General features: G+C 37.8%; 1 pseudogene; it reads right to left on the minus strand.

Annotated features, from left to right (window-relative positions):
* Positions 1-10,099: 10,099 nt before the first annotated feature.
* LOC141511309 (HCLS1-associated protein X-1 pseudogene) lies at positions 10,100-10,858 on the minus strand (annotated as a pseudogene).
* Between the last annotated feature and the right edge of the window lie 721 nt (positions 10,859-11,579).

Below are 11,579 nucleotides of genomic sequence, written 5' to 3' on the forward strand. Positions count from 1 at the left end.
AGCAGATGGAGTTCTGGGCCTACAGTCAGGAAGAACTGAGTTCAGATCTGGTCTAAGACATTTTCTGTGTGATCTCTGGCTAGCTGTATTAACTTCTGCCTCAACTTCCTCAACTTTAAACTTTAGATAATAATAGCACCTACCTCACAAGATTTTATTGAAAGGATCAAATAAGATAATGTTTACGAAAATGCTTAGAACAGTGTGTGTGTGAAACATATTGCTAAATGCTTTTTCCCTATTACTTTTCCCTGACTCCATGTCCAATATTCTTCAGTTTCTTGATAAGAATAGTGCACCTGGAAAGATAAGAATATCTGAGCTCTGCAGATGAATGAACAATTTATAACTTTGCCATTTTTCCCTTTATTGGGAAAATATTCATATATGTACACACACATATGGAGAGAACTAAGAATTAATCTAGTATAGATAATTAGTTAATCTACTGTGAAAGAACCTTGACTTTGAAGTCAGATGACCCACACATGATTCCCACCTCTGATGTTTATTATCTGGGTAGGATCCCACTTGATGGAGAGAGATCCAAAAGATTTTGGTCCTATCCTACAGACAGAAAGAGGCATGTTGGAAAGAGCAGAATTTCCCTAGACCTTATTTTATTTTGTTTTTTTATCTATAAAATGAGAGAGTTTGGTTAAATGGTCACTAAGTTCTCTTCCAGGTCTAATATTCCATATGTGATGCAGTAGATAATTATTTGACCAATTTGAAAGAACTTGAAAAAACTTAAGGAAATTGACTAAGGGGAAATAGTATCATTCTGTGATAAGTGAACCCAGAGAACTGGGTTCAAATCTAGCTTCTAATGCCTATTACATGATTATTCTTGGACAGGTCATTTAACCTCCATGAACTTTAGTAATTATGAGGGTATTGGGTTAAATGGTCTCTGAGTTGCCTTTTTACCTCTATATCTCTGAATTTCTATTGAAGATTGTAGGATCATAGACTTTTTTGTTTTGTTTTTATTTTTGCAAGGCAATGGGGTTAAGTGACAAATCCAAAGTCACACAGCTAAGTAAGTATTAAATGTCTGAGGCTGGATTTGAACTCAGGTACTCCTGACTCCAAGGCCAGTGCTCTATCCACTGCACCACCTAGCCACCCCTCCCCATAGACTTCTAAAAATGGAAGGAATCTTATTCCATAACTTCTCATTTAAACAAAATATGCATAGAAGGAATGCAAAAAGTTCGGAAACAAATTTCAGAGACCTGGAAATAATGAGTGGATGAACTATGGAAAAGCCTGGAAGGATTGTCATGAACTAATTCTGAGTGACATGAGCAGAACCAGAAGAACATTGTACATATCAACAACAACATCGTGAGATGATGCAATTATGGATGCATCTCCAAAAAATCTATGGAAACTGAATGCAGAGTAAACATACTATATTCATTTTTAAAAACTTCTTTTAAGCTTTTCCTTTCTTTCTCATGATATTGTTCCCTCCTGACCCCCTTAGTTCTAATTCTTCTTTTACAAAATGACTAATATGGAAACATATTAAACACTAATATGTTACACACTAAAGCATAATACAACCTATATCAGATTGACTTCTTTTTTTTGTTTGTTTGTTTTTGTTTTTAAGTTTTTGCAAGGCAATGGGGTTAAGTAGTTTGCCCAAGGCCACACAGCTAGGTAATTATTAAGTCCAATTTGAACTCAGGTCCTCCAGACTCCAGGGCTGGTGCTCTATCCACTGTGCCACCTAGTTGCCCCAGGATCATAGATTCAAAAAAATGGAGAGGACTTTAGTCTAAAACTTCTTATTTTAAAAATATGTAGAGTGAGGTAAGGTCTGGAGAATTCTACAGAGAAAATGGGAACCCAGGGGTGGCTAGGTGGCACAGTGGATAAAGCACTGGCCCTGGAGTCAGTAGTATCTGGGTTCAAATCTGGTCTCAGACACTTAATAATTACCTAGCTGTGTGGCCTTGGGCAAGCCACTTAACCCCACTGCGTTGCAAAAACTAAACTAAACTAAAATAAACTAAAATAAAATGGGAACCCAAGAAATGAAAATTACTCTCTTTGCACACAAGTCAGAGAAGAAGGAGGAAATGGATGGAGAAATTCATAGCCAATTGAGGCAGAATATGACCTAGTTTGGAAAGTGAAAAAAATGAATGAATAAGTTATTTTTAATATCAATTATTGTTAAACATTAAAAATGTTTCTCTTAGATGGTTAGAGATAGAAGAACTTCTGGACTCTTTTAGAAAATTGATTCTAAATGGGCAAAGAAGGGCAGTGAGATTAGTTTATTTTCAGCCTAAGGAAGAATTTTATTTTATACCAATGTTTCTGGGACTTCTGATCAAAGGTTCTATGCCCATAAAAAAGGGTTTTTCAAATGCCTGCATTACTTGTCACAATTTAGCTTTGCAGGCTAAACATTCTTGATTTAAATCATTTCCTCTTCTATTCCTTATACTAATTATATATCATTTAAATGTCAGCTTCTTCTTTTCTATAAAACAAAGAAGTAATTGTTTTCAAATAATAACTATTAGTTTTGCATTTACTCTTTTTTTTAACACTGGTAATACTTACCAGCTGATTTTTTCTGCATTAGAAAAGAGTAGCTCTAGACAAGAGAAGCAGCTGTTTCTTGGAATATTATAAATTTGTGAATCCTTTCCCATGAACAAAATGCAATTATCCCCTTTATTTTCAAAGGTAGGAGCTATCAGCTTCAGATAACAGGTAATCAGAAACAAAAGTGACTAATAATCCTCCTTTATACTCTCAATCTTTCTATGACCCTGCTGTTCACCATTTTTAGTTCTCTCCTTCATAGTGAATAAAGGGAAAATAGTAAGTGGAGCAATATTATTCCCTCAGAAGAATGCTTAAAATTTTACATAGTTTTGTCTCTGCCAATGTCAATAGTGAAGAATAGGCTCAAATAGCTCACGATATTTTCCAGGGGATATTGAAAACAAGTTCTAACAATAGGGAAATCAGGTTGTATCAAATCAGCTTGGGCCATTATTGAGGACCATTTCTTCTATCTATCAAACAAATATTGTTGAACTTCTGTGAAACAGCCATTCAGATTAACATAACTGCCAGGTTGGATGCCCAGTAGAAATTTTTTTTTTTAGGATTTTGCAAGGCAAATGGGGTTAAGTGGCTTGTCCAAGGCCACACAGCTAGGTAATTATTAAGTGTCTAGACCGGATTTGAAGCCAGGTACTCCTGACTCCAACGCCGGTGCTTTATCCACTTTGCCACCTAGCCGCCCCTATGCCCAGTAGAAATTTTAATAGATCTCAAAGAAATAGGGTTATGCTCAAAGGGTTTTGATGAAAACATTCTGTATCATTGCAAGTATCATTTTTGACCTTAGGGATACCTGTTCACAAATTGGTGAATTAAAAAAAAATATTTATTAAATGCCTACTAGGTGTTAAGCCTTGGGCTTAATTTTGATGACAGAGATGGAAAAGTGGTCTCTGCTCAATAAGGGAATTCATATTCCAAATGAAGGAATCATTACTCGTCTTCCTCACATTGGCTATTTGAGACCTTTTCCTTTCTCCTCATATTTCCAGTTCCAATCTTAATTCCCCAAACTTGACTCATATTTCACTGAAAAAAAAATGAGACCACTTAATAAGCGGCCCCTATTCTCTCCTCATCTTCATCTTCTATCATTCAGGTACATTCCTAAATTATGCCTTCCTTCATTTCAGTCTCAGATGAAGAAATGTCCTTCCCTTTAACAAGGTCAAGTCTTCTATATAATAATAGTGCTAACTTTGTGCCAGTCACTTTACATTTATTATCTAATTTGAGAAACATAATTCTTTGTTACTATTATTTCTATATTTCAGATGAGAAAGTTGAGACAAACAGAGCTTAAGTGATTTTCCCAAGGTCACATGGCTAGGTTTGTTTGATAGATGGAGCAAATGATCGTCAATAATGGCCCAAGCTAATTTGATACAACCTGATTTGCCTTTTGTAAGAACTTGTTTTCAATATCCCTGGAAAATATTGTGAGTTATTTGAGTCTATTCTTCACTATTGACATTGACAGAGACAGAACCATATAGGCAGGTTTTGAACTCATCTTGTGCTTTATCTGCTGTTTCACCTACCTACCTCTAAGTATACTGTAAATCTCGTCCCTTACTATTTTTTCCAGTAGACTGCTCCCATTTTCATCCTCTCTTTCCCTCTCTCCCATCTTCATTGTCTCCTTATCTTTGTTATCTGTTGTCTACAAATACAACAAATACATGTATGTTTTCATCATCCTTATAAAGACATTCATACTTGATCTTACCACCCAAACTAGCTTATTGTTCTATATCTTTCTTCCTCTTCTATACTAAATCCTTGAAAAGGTCTCCACTCTACCTCTAACTCTTCTTTTCTCATTTCCTTCTTAACTTTCTGCAGTTTGACTTAAAATGTCATCATGTAACCCAAAAGTTACTAATGATCTCTCAAAGGTCAAATATAATGACCATTCCTTAGTCTTTATTCCTTTTTATCTCCTGGAAGAATTTGATAGATATTTCTGGTTGCTTTCTCCTGTGAGTTAATCTCTGTTCTCTAGGTTTTCTTATGATTATATCCTTCTGACACTCATATTACCAATTTGTCCATTCCTTATTCACTCCTATTGCTGGTTCTTCATTCATATCATATCCCCAACTAAGATTGTCTTTCAGAGTTCTACTCAGGAATCTGTCCTTTTCTATACTGTCTTGCTTGCTAATATCATCAGTTCCCAAGGGAGTTACATTTAATGCTTATATATCAAGACCTTATTTCTCTCCTGGGCTACCATAGAACATTATCAACTAACTGGATGCTGCATAGGCATTTCAAATTCAACATGTCTAAAACTAAACACATTACCTTCTCAACTCTTTCAAACTTCCTTTTTTCCCCTTCATCAATGGTTATACCATCCTTCCAGTGACTCACTACTATTTTACCATTTCATTTTCACTCACCCCAATCTCTTGTCAAATCTTATTTTTTCTATCTTAATAGCATCGCTTATATTTATCTTCTTCTCTTCACTTATAAGATAACCACTCTGGATCAAGGCTTCATCTTTTGCTTAGATTTTTACAGTAGTTTTTCATTTCATATTTCTGCTTCAAGTCTTTCCTATCTTTAATCCATCAGTTGTTAAAGTTATTTTCTGATTGCCCAGGTCTGATCAGGCCATCCCTCTTCTCTAATGGTTTCCTATTATCTCCAGAATCAAATAAAATCCTCTGTTTGGCATTTAAAGTCTCTCATAATTTTCTATCTCTTCATTCTTTAAGCACTTCCCTCTATGTACTTTTTAAATTCAGATACATTGGCCTCCTTGCCATTCCTTATAGACATGACACTATCTCTCATTTCTGTGTCTTTCCTTGTTCCCCATACTTAGGTACCATCCATTTTGATCTCTCTCTCTTTGAGTTTCTCTGGATGTTTTCAAAGCTCCGTGTGTACAAGAGCAACAATTACTCTCAATACAAAATCAATCTGATTCACAATTCCTGAATAGTATCCTTTATGCCATTACTTGTATGTGGACCATCATTGGAAATTTGCTATAGTTTACTGAGGTCCATTATGAGATTCTCCATCAATCAATCATTTAACATTTATTAAGTGTCTACCACTTCCCAGCTATTGTGCTAAGTACAAGGGATTCAAAGAGACAAAAGACAATTTCTGGACTCAAGGAATTTATAATCCAATGGTCAAGACAGTATGTAAATATAAATAAATGTTTGCATATGCATAAACACACACACACACACACAACAGAGAGGAAATGATTAAAAGAGGGTATGCATTGGAAATAACAGGTACAAGGGAAGGCTTCCTTCCTTGAGAAGGTAGGATTTTAGTTGGGACTTAAAAGAAACCAAGGAGGTCAACGATAGCTGGAGTGGAGAAGGGAGAGAATTCTAGGCATGCGAGATAAAGCCAGAGAAAATGCCTCAAGTCCAGAGATGGAATGTCTTGTTTGTGGAACAGCCAGGAGTCCAGTTTCATTGGATCAAAGAGGATGTGACAAGAAACAAGATGTAAGAAGCCTGGAATGATATGAAGGTAAAGAATTTTAGGGGCGGCTAGGTGGCATAGTGGATAAAGCAGCAGCCTTGGAGTCAGGAGTACTTGGGTTCAAATCCGGGCTCAGATACTTAATAATTACCTAGCTGTGTGGCCTTGGGCAAGCCACTTAACCCCATTTGCCTTGCAAAAACCTAAAAAAATGAATTTTGTATCTTCACTTGGAGTCATTAGGAAGACTGTTGCTGTAGTTGAATCATTTCAATGGTGTCTGACTCTCTGTCACTCCATTTCCAGTTTTCTTTGTTAAGATATTGATGATGGGGGAGGCTAGGTGGTGCAGTGGATAGAGCACTGGCCCTGGAGTCAGGAGTACCTGAGCTCAAATCAGGTCTCAGACACTGAATAATTACCTAGCTGTGTGACTTTAGGCAAGCCACTTAACCCCACTGCCTTGCAAAAAAAAAAAAGATATTGATGAAATCTTGATCTGGGGTGGTTGTCTTGTGAGTGCAGAGAAGATAAATATAAAGGACATCATTAAGATAGAAATAATCAAATCTGTTTCCTTCTTCAACTCACTGTACAGATGAAAAATGAAGTAAATAAGGTTAAGTGACTCACCCAGGGTCACACAGTTAGTATCTGAGGCAATTCAGTTCCTTCTGACTCTAGAGGCAGTGCTCTATCCACTGTGCCACTTAGCTGACCAAATAAGAAGATACAAGTTTATTAAGAGTGTAAGAGTGTGTTGAGTGTGTGTGTGTGTGTGTGTGTATGTGTGTGTGTGTGTGTGAGAGAGAGAGAGAGAGAGAGAGAGACATGATTTCACCTGAATTTTATGAAAATCATGTTAGTGACTGAATGGAGAATGGAGTAGAGAAGGGAGAGGCTAGAGGCAAGCAGAACCAAAAGTATTGCAATAATCAAGTAATGAATTGATGAAGGAATGTCCTAGGATGGTGGCAGTATCAAAGGAGAGAAGGTAGCATATTGAAGAAATATGACCAAAGTGAAGTCAGTAGGCTTTGTTGGGGGAGGAAAAGGGAGGTACAGTACATATGTGAGACAGTGATGAATCCAGAATAACTTCTAGATTGTGAACCTGAGCGACTGAGAAGATGATGTTGCTCTCTATAATAATATGGGAAGTGTGTGTGTGCGGGGGATAAAGGTTCTTAAGGAAAGGTTTGATTTTGGATCTATTTGGATCTAGTAATTGTCTACCAGATGTCCAGTTCTAGATATAAACAGAGATGCGCAGAGAGTTTGGGGCAGGAAAGGTAGATGTGGAATGCATCAGCATAGAGATGGTAATTAAATTCATGGGGGCTGCTGAGAATCCAAGTGAAATAATATAGAAGAAAAGAAGAGAGCCTAGGAGCGAACCTTGAAAGATATCCTTGGTTAGGGAGTGTGGTCTGGAGAAGAATTCAACAATAGGAGATACATAAGGTTCAATTAGATAGGTAGGAAGAAAAGCAAGAGAGAATGATGTGCTGAAAAACTAAAAAGAAAGTATTAAGGAAGAAGGTGATCAGCCCTGTTAAAGGCAGCAGCAAGGTCACAGAGAATGAAGAGTGAGAAAAGGTCCTTGGATTTGGCGATTGCCAACTACAAGTTTGATTCTTTGAATATACACTGTTCAATAAGGACAGTTAGGTGCCAGAATTAGATAAGGGTTCCAATCTTAACTCAAACACTTTTTTAGCTATGCCACCCTGGGTAAGTCACTTAACTTCTCTAGGCCCCAGTTTCCTTATCTGTAAAATGGGAATAATAATAATATCTATCTACAGGAGTTATTGTGAGGAGCAGATGAGATTATATTAGTAAAGTGCCTTGCAAGACTTTAGAATGTTTTTTAAATGCTAGCTATTATTATCAATAGACAGCTCTATAGTGCAATGGATACAGCATCAGTTCTGGAGTTAGGAGGACCTGAGTTCAAATTCCATCTCAGGTTATTGACACTTAACTACTGTATAACCTTGAACAAGTCTATTTATTGGGCAAGTCACTTAACTTCCATTGCCTCACATCCAGGGCCATTCCTAGTCTTGATCCATATCTAGCCACTGGACCCAGATGGTTCTGAAGGAGAAAGAGAGGTTAGCAACTTAGTCAGCCCCCCTCACTCAAATCTAATACATGTTCTTATCATGGTATCATCTCTCTGATGTCATGATCTTTTTTAAGAGTGAAGAGCAATGGGGCAACTAGGTGGCACAGTGGATAGAGCACTGACCCTGGAGTCAGGAGTACCTGAGTTCAAATCTGGCCTCAGACACTTAATAATTACCTAGCTGTGTGGCCTTGGGCAAGCCACTTAACCCCATTGCCTTTCAAAAACCTAAAAAAAAAAAAAGAATGAAGGACAAGTGACAGCTAGGTGGAGCAGTAGATAGGGCACGGCCCTGGAGTCAGGAGGATCTGAGTCAGCCTGATCAAATTCAACCTCAGACACTTAATACTTATTTAGTTGTATGACCTTGGGCAAGTCACTTTACCTCATTGCCTTGCAAAAAAAATGAATGAAGGACAGACAGCAATTATAATTATTACTACTAATAGTAGCTATGTAAGGCCATATAAGAACATTGGTGTTAAAACCAAAGACTGGGTATTGTGGGAAACTGTTTAAGATCTTTCAATGCTCTCTGGAAGTTTTAAAAATAAAATCTGACTTATTCTCTTCTTCCTTTTCCATTATAAACTCAGTTATCGTCCAGCTGCAAAGTCTACCCCAAATATTTAATTATGGACAAACTTGGTCCTCTAGGATTGTCAAAACATGATGTCACAAGACAGAATAGATTTGAGTTGTGCAGCTCGTGCAATAGATTTATTGCATAGAGCAGCTCATGTAGTAGGTTTAGAGACAGTAAAATTGGGAGATCTGTGAAGATGTCTTTGAGGAAAAAAGGATTTAAGGTGGCATAGTATAGTAGAAAGAACAATGAATTTGGAATTGTAGGATTCCTTCAAAGGTCACCTAATACTTATATGACTTTGTGAAAGTCATTTCTAACCATGTGGACCTCAGTTTTTTTTTGAAGTTAATTAAAATTTGTTCTGTACTTTTAATGCAAACAGTATGAAATGGAGATTTAGAATTTCAGAGACTCTTTTTTCACAATCTACTATGTGTATGTTATATTTGTTTCAAGTACAAAATAAATAAAACTAAGATGCTTGGTCTCCCTAAGATCTTCCTAAACCCATGATCCCATGTGAAAATTTAAAACAACAAAGATTGAATAGATCACATCCTTTAACCTCTCTTAAAGTCACTGGTCTTCTTTTCTTCAGGCCCTCCCAAATAGCCAACATTTGATAACAAGACAATTACTTTTTTAAAAATTTTATTTATTCAAGGCAATGGGCTTAAGTGACTTGCTTAAGGTCACACAGCTAGGCAATTATTAAGGGTCTGAGGCAGAATTTGAACTCAGGTCCTCCTGACTCCAAGACCCATGCTCTATCCACTGTACCACCTAGCTGTCCTGACAATTACTTCTTACTAAACCTACTGGGTTAGGAATGTTGATTTTTTAAAATTTTGATCCTATTAACTCATTTCCTAGTGAAGTATTTCCTCATTAGGAACATTCATACCTGACTCGTGTACAAGAATATTAATATTTGATTTATTTCATTACTAGATAGGGGAAGATTAAAGAAAACCAAAAAGTGAAGGATAGGCCCTAGATGGAACTAGGCACACCAAAAGCCTGAGGCAATAGCATAAATAAAGATTTTATTGGGGGACAGCATGGGTTAGAGGGGAAGAGTGGAAGTTAGCTTTTTCTTTACCTGTTAAGTTCAACAGCCCCAGCCTAAATCATACTTCAGAAGCATCTCCATTACTAAAATAACTAAACCAGATGGGATTTAGGTATCCCATAAGATACCTTCACTGTGGCAAGAAGAGCAGCTGAGCCAGTTAGTGATTTCAGAAGCTCCAGATGGCAGGGAATGTGGCAAAGGAGGGGTGAGATTGAGTCCTCTATGGATTCAAGTTGAGTTACCAACACCAGAACCACTGTCCTAGGAATGTATCCAGGATGGAAGAGCTGCCCCCCAAGTCTGGAGGCTGTGAGCTGCCTAAATCCCATCTGGTTTAGTTATTTTAGTAATGGAGATGCTTCTGAAGTATGATTTAGGCTGGGGCTGTTGAACTTGACCCAGGCCCTTTGTGAGACCTGGGAAATAAGATGCTTCTCTTTTATGGTTCTAACATCAGAATCTGGCCACACATCATCAAACCCATGCACAGGTCTCTTAGAGGCCCATTCTGGAACTACTTTGGAAGATGAGGGTCCCAGATCACTCTCCAAGTCCTGGCTGAAAATCCTAGCCTCATGACTATCTGGATATGTGCGCATTGAATCCTGGGTGGTCTCCCTCCCCCAACCCCCAACCCCTGGCATCTCTCATTTGGAGCCTCTGGCTCTGGGTCTGAGAACTCTGGGGGTGGGGTGGGTAGGAGGGCAGGGTCCAGGTCCATGTCTTCGAGAATTTGATCGAAATCCTGAATTAGTTTGTCAAAGCCAAAGTTATTATGGAAACATATCTTATCTCCAGGGTCAAAACTAAAGTCAAAAGTGAAGTCCTTGGGGGACTTGGGGCCTCTAAACCTGTGACTTCAGGTACCCCCTCCTCCTCCTTCTTCCTCTTCCTCTTCATCATCCTTTTTTGTAGTCATGCCTCCAAAGAAGGGATTTCAGTCTCTCTGAGGCCCTGGGAATCTGAAAAAGCCCTGGAAAAGGTTGAACAGGCTCATCCCTCATGCGAGATTAGAGCCTTTCACCTACCCACAGCCCAAGGCTGTTGTTCAGTTGTTTCTGTTATATCAGAATTATCATTTTTTCTATTTGGTGTTTTCTTGGCAAAAGGATTTGCCATTTCTTTTTCCAGATCATTTTAAAGATGAGGAAACTGAGGCAAACACTGTTAAGTGACTTGCCCAGGGTCATACATTTAGTAAGTGTCTGAAGCCAAATTTGATTTCAGAAATAGAAGTCTTATCTGATTCTAGGCTCAGCAATCCATCTACTGCAGTACTTAGCTACCCTGTAACTTGAGAAGGTTGGGTTAAATGATCTCTAAGGTCAATGATTCTCTATGACTAGACCTCAATCTCTAACTTTGTTTATCATGCCACAGAAGGTTCCTGATTATAGAAGTTTATTTCACCACTGAATTTCTTTCAGTGGAATTATTCTCTGCCCCTGGGGGATCTTTATCTGATTGGTTGCCTTTTCTCATGATGTCTTTCTTTTTTTTTGAAAAATTCTTGACAGGTATATCCTCATTCCTGTCCAGACTTTCTTTACCTGCCTCTCACAGATACTCCTCTTCCTTTTCAGATTTCTGAAAAGTGTTGTAATTCTCCATTAGAACATTAACTCTTTAAATGATCAGTGTTGGAGGGGATGTAGAAAACTGAGAAACTTTTGCATTGCTGGTGGAGCTGTGAACTGATCCAACTTTTCTGGAGAACA

This window comes from Macrotis lagotis, chromosome 2 (genome assembly GCF_037893015.1).
Source record: "Macrotis lagotis isolate mMagLag1 chromosome 2, bilby.v1.9.chrom.fasta, whole genome shotgun sequence".
Lineage (NCBI taxonomy): Eukaryota > Metazoa > Chordata > Mammalia > Peramelemorphia > Peramelidae > Macrotis > Macrotis lagotis.